At 30.6% G+C, this 12,364-nt stretch overlaps 1 protein-coding gene across 3 annotated transcripts in view; it reads left to right on the top strand.

Moving 5' to 3' along the window:
* LOC130445707 (uncharacterized) overlaps positions 1-12,364 on the top strand; it is a 104,443-nt gene that overhangs the window by 47,658 nt on the left and 44,421 nt on the right. The window contains exon 1 of one of the 3 annotated variants that reach the window (XM_056781527.1): positions 8,283-8,422. The exons of 1 other annotated variant lie outside the window; for it this stretch is intronic. The gene's annotated coding sequence lies outside the window, so the exon portion shown is untranslated. Of the gene's footprint in view, positions 1-8,282; positions 8,423-12,364 lie in introns of those variants that run through there. One more of the 3 variants, XM_056781528.1, reaches the window with a different exon arrangement.

Raw genomic sequence — 12,364 nt, 5'->3', positions numbered from 1 at the left:
ATGAAAAAAATAACTGGAAACTTATTAGTTGTAATCTTGTTATGAGAAAAATATTAAAGTTATTGTAAGAGCATTCAAGTGAAATGTAGACCAATGAGGTTTAATAAGAAATATGATAATCCTTCAATTATAATAATAATCTGAACAAAACGTCTTATTTTTATTATAAAGTGAAAATAGTAATAATAAAATATATATACAAAATATTGCATACAAACATTACCAACTAAGATGTAACATATTAAGTAATAGAACCTAATTTTAAAAAATTTCATCATATTCATCAACATTCATCATTCATTTTATTATAACTTGAACTTCATAAGAGTTAATGTAGTATTGTTGCCACAATCAAAGCAACCACACAAGCTAGATGGGTTGGGTAGTCACTAGATATGAGACCTGGATATTCAAGTATGGCCTCGAGACCCCTAAAAACAAAGTCATCCAACAAGTGATTAGGCAGCTTCATATTAGGTCTGAGGATACGCGTTTTCCGTGTGCAACCCAAACTTGTCAAGGCAGACACCACAACAACACACTGGTCCATTCCTCATTGATTGTGCAAAAGTTTTTGACAAAAAAGACATTTCAACGATACCACATCCATCCTATAGTCCCGATATTACTACTGCGACTTTTTTTATTTGCAGTATGAATTTACACCTCAAAGGAATTTACCATAGTGGAGTAGAAAGAAGCTATAAATGTGGTTTTAAACAGGTTAACTAATAATTTACTAAAATAATATGGAAAACTTTATTTGCTTGTTTTTTATTGATACTCCCGAAACTACATTGCCACATTTCGGATTATTGTAAGGGTTATCTCTTTCTAAAGTTGTTTGAGCAAAGGTATTCCAACTTCAAGCAGTCGAAAAGCTTAAATATACCAATGGCTCCGTACACAGTTGATTGGATGCTAAATACCTATATAACCACGCAATTTTCCTCCTCAGAGAGCTTTTAAGGTGTTGTTTCTGGGCTTACAACATAGTTTTGAGACTCCACAATGAATATAGAGGTAGAGGTAGATTCTGGAAATTGCAACAGATACAAAACCAGAAAATAGCCCTTGTAAAGAATGTAGACCCGTTTTGTTTTAGTGTCAACTTAAATATTATTCCAATGGACTTCCCAAAAATTACAAATATTGAGATTATTAATCAAAAATTCCTATACATAACAGCAGATGAAGGCATGTCTTGATGCTTCTAAATACTATTTCACTATTTCTATTAGTGAAAGTTTACTTAAGTTCTTTCTTCGTAATTGAGTACTAGAGGTAGGCAGTTAGGCAGGGCCAGATTAAGATTCATAAGGCACTGGTCTAAAATAATGACGGGCCCCCTTAAGAAATTCGGAAACCTAGAAAAATTAAAAAAATAATATCAATAAGTAAGATTTTTGGTATCAACACATCAAAAAGAACACATGTTTTCCAAATGATGGAGTTCTCTTCGACCAGGTGACCGGTTCTATAGCTTCCACAAGCCACCAGCTTAATCCGGCTCTGCGGGCAGGTAAATATTAAGTGTATCTCTGATTTATTGTATTTTGCGATATAACAAAATACGCTTCACTCGCCATAAGAAAGCCTAATAAAAAGTTCTTTGTTTTCGATCCAAAGGTTTAAATCAGCTTATGTTGACATTAACTTGTCATAAAGTTGAAATGACATATACTTGTATCCTTTTCTGACAGGTGATCCTCAATCCGTCAGTAAGGGATTCTGTTAAATGACTTTAAGCTTGACCATATACCTTATTGAGTGCCTTGTAGCATTCTAGGATAAGATTTGATTCGGTGGCCGTGCTTTAAAGAGTCATTAGTTCCGCCGCACTTTCTTCACAGTTGTGCACACTATTAAGGTTTTTATCTTGTGTAATAAGATAGACCACGATAAGTATGACTACCAGCTTGGTCTGCATCATAGAAGGCTGCTAACCTCTTTTAGATCCCATATCTTAATAAGAAGATAGAACTTACATTTCCTGTAAAGTTCATTTTATCGTTCCATTCCTTTTTGGCAGATACGTTTTTTAAAATATTAATAAATATAGCAGTTAGCTGTAAACTGCACACGGTCTTTTCCTTTTAATGAAACAGCTTCTCCTTTATTTCTCCTATACAACAATGTGAAGTTCTAATAAGTTATTGGAAAAGTTATAACCAATTGTCGAAGAGAATCGCAACAAGTTCAACGTCGAGTATAATTAAAATGTGGCAAGAGTAATGACCTATGGAGGCCTTAGTTTTGTTTCGCCCTTCAGAAATGGAATAATTTGAGATAAATTGACTATTTTTATGTACTTAAAATAACTGATTATTTTGGCTGATACTATATGAGTATAATATATTTAAGTAGCTAAATAGAATCTACTATTTTTATTAATCTCTAAAAATCATATGCCTTGCCAAGTATAAAGGGCATTGAACTAGTTGCAATTTTCGTCGATAAATAATTAGCTATATGTTAAACACAACATATTACAACCTTCCATTATTGCAATATGTAATGTAAGTAAGTAATTTTAAAAATCGTTCATTTTGTGCACAAAGAAGTGCTCAATATCTTGTTCAATAGAAGATATATCGGACTTATAGTCCGGTCAAATTAGCCCAAAAAATAAGAGTGAAGCTACATAAATTCCCATCAAGCTGAAAATTAGTAAAATTGTTTAAAATGCAATTGAAAAGAAAATTTGAATGTTTCTCATTATTTCCGTGTATGGAAAAAATTTTATTCAAGGTCAAAGGTCGAAAAAAGGAGTTTTTCTCGATGATCAGCAAAACGGTGAGTTTTATCATGAAAATACGTCAGACAAAAATTGTAGATCATATAGTTATCTACAAAAAACGTATCAATACTTTTTTTCTTACAAGCCACCGTGTCTGAGTTATAACGATTCAAAAAGTTGTGAAAGTTATAATGTTTCAGTTATGATCACTTATGACTTATGGTGGTTCCAACCTGTCAACAGAAACTTCTTACAAATACTCACAACAAGTTTGGTTTCATTTCAATGTTGTAATAAAATATATTAGTGAAACCATTAAAAACGACAACGTTTACAACTTTGTGAATCATTATATCTCAGAAACAGTGGCTTCTAGGTAAAAAAGTATTGATACGTTTTTTGTAGATAATTTTATGACGTACAATTTTTGTCTGAGATATTTTTATGATAAAACTCGCCGTTTTGCTGAAAATTGCGAAAAACTCATTTTTTTGACCTTTGACCTTGAATAAATTTTTTTCCATACACGGAAATTATGGGGAACATTCAAATTCTATGTTCAATTGTATTTTAAACAGATTTACTGATTTTCAGCTTGATAGGAATTATGTAACTTCGATTGTCTAAATTGACCGGATTACCATTATCCCATGCCGAAAAGCAAGCAGGGTACGAACAATTACTTAACTTTTTAGTTTGAATTTGATGGAAGTACTCCAACGTTTGCAAGACTATATGTGAAAGAGAGTTATCGAACTAAATAACTGGATTTTGTACCGATTGTACTGATTTTCAGCTTAATGGGAATTTCGAATGTCTAAATTGACCGTATTATCATATTATTCTTTTAAAATAAATATGATGTGGATAGTTCAGCCTCCTAAAAATAGTAAATTTTGAGAAATCGTTTTATTACGAGAATCTGTAATATTGTCTATTAATTAGTTATCAAAGAATATTTTTATCACTCTACGGTATTGTATAAGAAGCAAATTTACTGATAACAAAATATTTGTTGCCAAATGTCAAATAATATATTTCCTACACCGAATTATTATCGACAATTTGATACTACATTATGTAGTACTACTTGTACGTATTGCAAGTTTCATTATATTAAAAATAAACCTTATTATATCATGTATTGATTGTTAATGAAAAATAAATATTTATTCTTTTCTACAACGTAGATTATGAATATTGCTATCAAAAATATTTATTTCCTGAAATCATCACCAGCGTCATGAGGAGTTTCTAATCAATGATTCATCGTAATCATGAATCACTGTAATCATGAATTATTCAAAACTAACATCTTTAATTAACTTTGACTAGATAATCATGACCGGTTTCATATTTACTGATTAAAATACCTATTAAATATTATATATAAACTCTTTAATCAGAATTATTGATAATGATTTCCATTAAAGTCGATAGATTTCAGAACATTATTATCCCCCTCCAGTATCTCCACCGAATTATATGAAAATAAGAAAAGGGGTCGTGTGGCACCTTGTTGGAAAAGGATTTTAGTCCTCTGTACAGCAATATAAAGTTTGGTGCAATCATAACTGAGAAAATTAATTTTGAGGATGTAAAATTTTCTCTATCCCAAAACTTTACGTAGAATGAAAATAATAATGTCACATAATGTACAATTAAATTAAATATTCAAAATGACCACCATTCACTTCTTGACAATAATCGAGGCGATTTTGGAATTCTCGTACAACATTTTGTATGACATCAGGGGTTATGTTATTAATATTTTTCGTTATCCTAACTTCCGAATTAGCAATATTGTCTGGTCTATTAAAATATACTTCAGATTTTAAATAACCTCATAAGAAGTAATTTTGCATGTACAGTTAGAAATTATATAAACGAGGTTTTTCCCAATAGGTGGATTGGAAGAAGTAGCACGATTGAATGACCCGCTAGATCCCCCGATTTAACTTGAATTTGAACTTTAAAACGCCCCGCCCCTATCATTTATCATATGAAATATATAAATCATATAATAAACAAAATCGAATATGTTAAGCTTTTATTTTCAAATACAAATACAGTATTGATCAGACTTTAAATATTAAATTGGAATTTTTAGAACCAGTTGTGATATTCAAACTGAACACAGTGTTTACGCTACTACTACACTACACTAACACTCACACACAATCAATGAAACATTTAATAATATATTCTAACGGATAGTTCTGAGAAAATCGGTAGTTCTGGATCCAAAACGAGTAGCTCTAAAATTGAATTGAATTGATGTTATATTCGAAAGAAAAATAATACTAGAACGTATATATTCTGCACACCACCATCTTTATTACACTGCAGTACTTAAAAACTATAATATATTATTCACATATTTGAATAGAATCCCTTTTTAATATATATTGACTACCATCAAATCACGACTTAGTTACTTACAGTAATCAACACAATAATAAAAAATTAGAAACGACGAATCTTCAACAATGTTTCGTTTACATTCTTGTGTTCTGAAGCATCAAAGATCCCAATCTTGATCCTTGGCCTTAGGACGATTTTTAACGCGCCTTTCTTTCTTATTCATCCATTTCACGATTGCTGCTCTAGGGTCCCATGAACATAGAGCAGGCAGATTGAAATAAATATATAGATATAAATTTTCAGTTTCAAGCAACATTTTTGATCGACCGCTAGATTTCAAAATATTATCGCAGCTAATCAGCTGCTCAACATCAGCACTGTGAGGCTTAGCAGCTGCAATTCGTGCAAATATTTTAGTAATATTTAGGTAATTATCTAGTTGGATTAATTTTTTATTACATCTTTTAGAGGTAAATTGATCAAGTGTGAGTGTGTAATTCCATATCAATTATTTCATTGTACTTCATAGATAAGTTTGACAAATTTAGATCTGTAGTAATCACTTTATGCAAGTTTTCAATGACCAAAGATGGATTAAGCGATGTAAACTGTTTTAATATTTGCACACAGTCTGGTCTTGATCGAACCTTTGCCTTGTATAATTTATAAACGATTCTAAAGCTTCAAAACATATAGCTTCAATATTTCTCCTCTTAGACACGTACAAATTATGTTTAACTGAACGACGTTTCATCTCTGTTAACTGGATTCTTTTCAAAGTAAAAACATCGTTCTTGTTTATAATTTGCTCATCAGTAACCAGTGACGAAATATTTGTCATAATGTTTGCTAACTTTTCTGATCCATTCGTCGTCTTACATCCATTTATAACAGCATTGAGAAGTCTTTTTGCACCCCCATTCTTGTAATTCACATGCGCCAAGAAAATAAAGCTCATCAGTGATATCTTGTGAAATAGTTTTAACCGTAGTGTAAATTTTGTCAACTTATGTTCTGTCCTGGTTCAAGATTGCAGTAGTATCATTCAAATAATAATTTTCGCCCAAAGAACTCATCACAACTCTGGCTGGAAAAGTCTTTGCTGAAAGAGTCGCGCTCCCATTTGCGTGGATCAGTAGATTTGCAATTTTTTAGCTAATAAAGAATCTTTTCAAAGATTTCAGGAGGTTTTAATTTTGACTGTATGTAAGCTTTGAGACAAATAAAAAACAGCATTTGCTTTTCACGTATTGCTTCCCCATTGCTATGAAAATGAATCAAAAGTTCTTTTCTCTTGACAAGATTTTGATTTTCACTAAAAGCTTGGGATGTTTTAATAAGTTCTTTGCTTTCTTGTTACTTATTATTGGTACCATTAGTAAAGTATCTCGTCGATATTTGAATCACCTGGATCATAAAAAAATTCACCATGAGAAAAAAACCAAATAGAGGCTATAATATTATCTAAAACTTATTATTAGGTTATGTTTTCAAAATTTATGTTTATGCGTGAATAAAAAAAGTTTTTTGTTTTCACTTTCCCACTGAGATGATTTAAAACACCACATGCGCAAATCTTGCATGTTGGATCAGAATTAACTGATTCACATATATCAGAATGAATCTCACAGCTGTAGAAAGTACCAACCTTCTAGCCAAACATTCACGCTTTTAGGCTATGATTGCGCGCATTTATCATTCAATTTACTTGGATTTTCGGATTACTTCGGGGAAAAATTTCCTTTTTTTTTAGTTTTCGTTTAAGGGCCACGTCGGGTAGTTGTGAAAATTCCTTAGAATATACAAGAATAATGATTTTACAACAGAATTATGCTCTATTAAAAGTAATATCACTTTTTAGTAATGTTCACTTAAATACAGCTATACAACACAAATGGAGTGGCATAAGTAATAATTGGAAGCTTAATGAAGAAACTCTATTAAAAATAATTACGTTCATTTTTAATAATACATATTTCTCTTATAAAAACAAAAATTATCAACAAATCTTTGGAACACCGATGAGCTTTTCAATATTTTCTATTTAAACCCCGACTTCTCATAATAAGATATCAATAAAAGTATGGAATTGATAATACCAACATTCAGCTCAGTTGTGAATGCTAATTTTTGAACTCAATGAAAAGGTATTCATGTATACTCCTGAAGGATATGTGTAGAATGGTTACAAAAATCCTTATATGGGCTTAAACCAGATCCTGTCCAATGCAACAAAAGATTTACATGCTATATAAAACAATGTGTTGCCTTGAAATCTGAATAAAGATGTGGAAAACCTGATAGAAAATCTCAGGTAATAGGGAATTCAACAGATTTGATTTTGTATCAAACACTTGAAAAATTTAATGTGACAAGCTCTAAACCAATGAAGCCACGAATGATAATAGTCAAAACTGACGGCACAACAAAAAAAGTACAGAATTTTCATGTACAGGAATGAGTAGATGATGTGAAAATAATGCTGTGACAGAATGTCTCTTTATGGCGAACAGTTTCCTTGGCATGTACAACTATCTAAAAATCTACATACATATCTCTTAAACCATAAAGTTAAGCAAATCTATCTTCTGCTATCTTTAGATCTTTAGATTGTACAGAATTATTCTACTACTACTACATAACATATTTACTACAGCCATGTATCGTTTGGTCAGTCGATTCTCAACTAATAATACCAGTTTTAAATCGAAGAATGTTATGGTACTAATTTTGTTACACAGTGTGAGTTAATAAAAGCGGTGACTCTAGCAATATATTGAAACCGGTCGCAAGGACTTTTGGAACCAAACGGTCACCTATAACAGAGGATCCATAATTGCCTCTGTGATGTGGTACTGAAAAGGAAAAAACTAAACTCCTATAGGCAGCAGCTTTTTCTGTTCATGGAAAAATTCATCTGGAACTTTTTACGGCTCATTTGAATACCTAAACATTCACTATTGATTCACTCTAATCTATAGTTCAAATGTAACATCCATGAAACTTTTGAAGCTTCCCTCGTAAATGCCAACAGTTAAAATATCAAATTTTGATAAACTACTTCCGATTATTTAAAACAATGATGGAAGCCGTTTCCAAGATTTAAATGATAATTTTGATGAAAAGTTTTTTACGTATTCCATAACAAATATTAGCGTCCCGCAGTTTGTTCTGTCCATTTTTAGCCACGGTAAAGTTTCAAATAGCTTCGTGTATTCCCGTTTCTGACGAATGTATTCGTCTATTCATTTGTCAGTTTTATAATTTTAAGTTTAGTTTTAGGAATTAAACTTTTTACAGTGGCATAATTATTTTTGAGTAAGTATTTTTCTGTAAAATTGAAAGAATCTCATTTTAATGTAGTTTGAGATAATTTGTGTACTTTATTCTAAATTTAAAACCAGTATTTATAAAAAAAAATGTTATAATTAATTATTCATGTGTGACGCAGGCTCTAACTGTGGTATCATCCGCCATATTTTCAAAATCTTGTAGATTTATATTAATATTATAAATTCAGGTATATATACTAACATTGTTAAAATGTTGATACCTGGTTGGACTAAATAGATGTACGTGATGTTATTGATTGTTTACTTCTACTGCTTTTTTACCATTCATCTGTAATACTATTTCATTCATTTAAGCCAAACAATATGATTTCAAATAGATTTTGCGTGAGTAAATCCACAATAATATGAAGAATAAGATTTTTCTTGCTATGGAAGAAAAAATGTATTTTTGGTTTGATGCCCAGATTTTGTTATTTCTGGAATCGTATATATGCGCAAAACGTAAAATTTCAACTACGTATAAATTCATTGGTGAAATTTCTCATCTAGTTTTTGAAATAAATACTCTATAGATATTTCCATATTATGTATTGATAAATCATCCGCAATGCATGAAATATATAAATATTGTACATGTTTAAGTCTGAAATACAAAACTAAAATAAATATAAATGAACCAAATTAAATCTTAATAATTAATCAAGATTTGCGGCGATTTCAAATTATGTTCATTCTTGTAAAAACAATAAATTCATGGGATTCAAAATTCAATTTTCAAAATTACATTTAATATTTATTCTGTTTTTTTAATAAACAATAATAAAGAACATCGTTCAAATTGACGTTGATAAAATATATCAACGTCAATTTGAATATTGAATTGAATTCTACGAGTTTAAAAATTTTTACAAGCATTAACAATATCAAAAATCAACGGAAATCTTAATTAAATATATCGCAGACGATGAATACATAAGTATTGGAAAGCTCGGAAAATATATTAAAGTTAGTCCACTTTGGTATTTCCTTGCCACATTCCCAATAAAAAACCGCTTATATATATATATATATATATATATATATATATATATATATATATATAAGTTAAATTGAATTCTGTACTTTATTTAATACAAAATATCAAAAAAATCACATTTTACAGAAATGTGTTCCATTCATGTTTTGAATGGGGTTGAAAACGTAAAAATTAATTTGTCTCTGCAGACAAATCATTGACATTTGTCAACGTTTTCATTGGCACATGGTGCTGCATCTAGACGAAAAATTGGGAAGATTATTACAATTGAAAAAAAAACATGATAATATATAATACTTATTTATGCAACAAATAAGTGAAGTAATACTTTTTTTCACGAGTAAGACGGCAATTTCTACGAGAGAAAAAAAAAGTTACTTTACTCATGAGTTTCATACAAAATTTTTTCCACGTCCATAGATTTAAAGAAATTATTATAATTATTAATTTGAAGATGAAGTTACATTACTATTGGTACTTGAATTGGCAACATTTAACGAGTTCAAAGAAATAATATCGTCTATAGTGTGAACATTTACAACGTGTTTGTAGTCGAACTAGTTGTTCCCGTTAAAATTTGCATTGCGGAATCGATTTTGTTTTTAACTGAGTTCTCTACGTAACCCTCCGCAACTGTGTTGGATTTCCACACACCGCGCTTCTTTAATTGAATCATATCACCACCGGAATCCACTAATAGAGACGCCGAAGAGCGTCGAAATGTATGCCCAGTGTAGTTTTTTGGATTAGGTCAATTCAAATATGTTGGTATTGATAACTACAAGGTGGGTTTTGTATTTTCCATTTTTGTACCGCAAAAAGAAATGATCTGTCTTGACAGTTGTGGGTTGTTGGTTTTTATATTTTTTATAAATGTTTATCAAGTACATGAGAAAAGAAGCGTTCACAGCCCACTATTTTGATAAAACAATTTTATAATTGCGTTAAAAAACGACACGTTACGGCACATTTTTTTAACGAAAAAGCGTGAAAAAATAGACCGCTACGGTATTTTTTCACGCTTTTTGACCGATTCAGAACTTATATTCTTTATGAATGAAAACAAAAAATAAATATTATAACGGACGTAGAAAAAGTATATTTTGTCCAACAACCTCTCGAATATGACAATTGAAGATCTACAAAATGGAATTAGGATGTAATCTAATAAACTACTGTATGGGGCTATTAAGAATTCCACAAATGTGTTTTACCAACGTTTGGGAGGCTGACCAGTGGTGGATTGATGATAGAGGATGTAAATTTACCAGTCAATGGCATCAGAAAAGTAGCTGTAACTTATTTGTTCCCAAAAGTAGGAACAGGATGACGGAATCATTTGTGTATCGGATTGGAAACACATAGTTACAGGGTGTTTAAGAGTGCGCAAGCAAGGCGTACGGGATTGTAAAGGGCGAAGATGTATGCGTGGTTGTAAGAATGATGTATAGGCGGTGACCTACTCATTATATTCGATAATAATAACAATCGACAACTTTGAAAAAGTGATAGATGAGTCGTAGTTGTAACTGTAGATGTATGCTTCTATAACAACTTTTGATATTCCCGGTAGAAGACTGCCAAAATATTTTTAGAATAATATACTCAAAATTACATTAATAATCATCATTACCATAACGAATTAGAATATTGAACTTTTTGATAGTGAGTAAAATTTTACTAAAATTATTAGTCAGTATTTTATTTACACTGTTAAAGAAACGCGGAAATATTCGATTCCGAGTGATTGGATTGTGAAATAGCTAGCAGCGTTTTAAATCCGGTGAAAATCTTCAGTTACATTGAACCTAAATCAATTATGGAATGGTTTTTATGTTTGACTTTGTTATTGCCTTAAAAAGCTTTATGTTTGTAAGTTGCCAAGGTCTGCTTCGTGCAACTGTGAAATGTCATCACAGTCTATTCTGTTTTTCTATGAAGTGTCTTCTGACCGATTTTTGTCTGAGAAAAAAGGCGTTAAAAGAAGTTTGATACTAATTCGAATAGACGGAAAATAAAAGTGTAACTGTTTTTAGGTAAGATACATAATTTCAATTATCAATTTTTTATATAATTTTGGCCATTTACATAAGTCGATTCAATGTGTTATCCCAAAATTCACTAATAACGGGTATTATTATCTAATAAATTACGAAAAATTATTTATTTCTTCACCCTACATTATTGAAAAGATAATTTACTTAAGGTTTTCATCACAGAAATGATCGATAGAAACAAATAATTTATCTTATATATTAAAAAAATTGATGATTTCCATTCCGAGTCCGTTCAGATGTTCTACCCAACCGATTTGCTTAATTTCTTTTTAAATGAAGTTATTGATGCACAGATCAGCCATCAACCATCGGATTTCATCTAATTTTCACCATTTTCAAGTTATACTCAAATGCGATTTCCCCCTGTACATTACTTATGAGAGTTTTTCACATACACACCTTATATCCTCAATATCTCAAGTTTTATTCAAGATAGAGACTTCGTTTTGGTTTAAGAACACTCGCTGAAACACCTTCTTTCTTTTGAGTTTTTAAACACTTAAATCGGTTGAGTTGGAGAGAAGCTAAGCGCGCACATTCAATGTGGAGTTATGGATTTTTGTAGGTTTTTAGCAATTTTTCTCCATTCAAAGATCTATATCTCAGGTTCTAATATAGCAACAGTTCGTTCTTTTCTATTATAATTATTTCTGATACTTATTTAATGGATTCGATGCGAGCGAAGCCACGGGTAAAAGCTAGTTAATCTTTAATTTAATTTAATTAGGTGTTAAAATTTGCCATGATACAAATCTATCATAAAAAACTGATATGGAATTATACATAATGGGTTATCATTAGAATTTCTCAGTTTATACGATTATTGGAACTTCTCTTGACACAAAGTTTAATAGGTATCTATAGGAGAAATATT

This window comes from Diorhabda sublineata, chromosome 6, assembly GCF_026230105.1.
Source record: "Diorhabda sublineata isolate icDioSubl1.1 chromosome 6, icDioSubl1.1, whole genome shotgun sequence".
NCBI classification, from domain to species: Eukaryota; Metazoa; Arthropoda; class Insecta; order Coleoptera; family Chrysomelidae; genus Diorhabda; species Diorhabda sublineata.
Note: the sequence above shows the minus strand (reverse complement) of the source record. Positions and strands in the feature narration are given on the sequence as shown.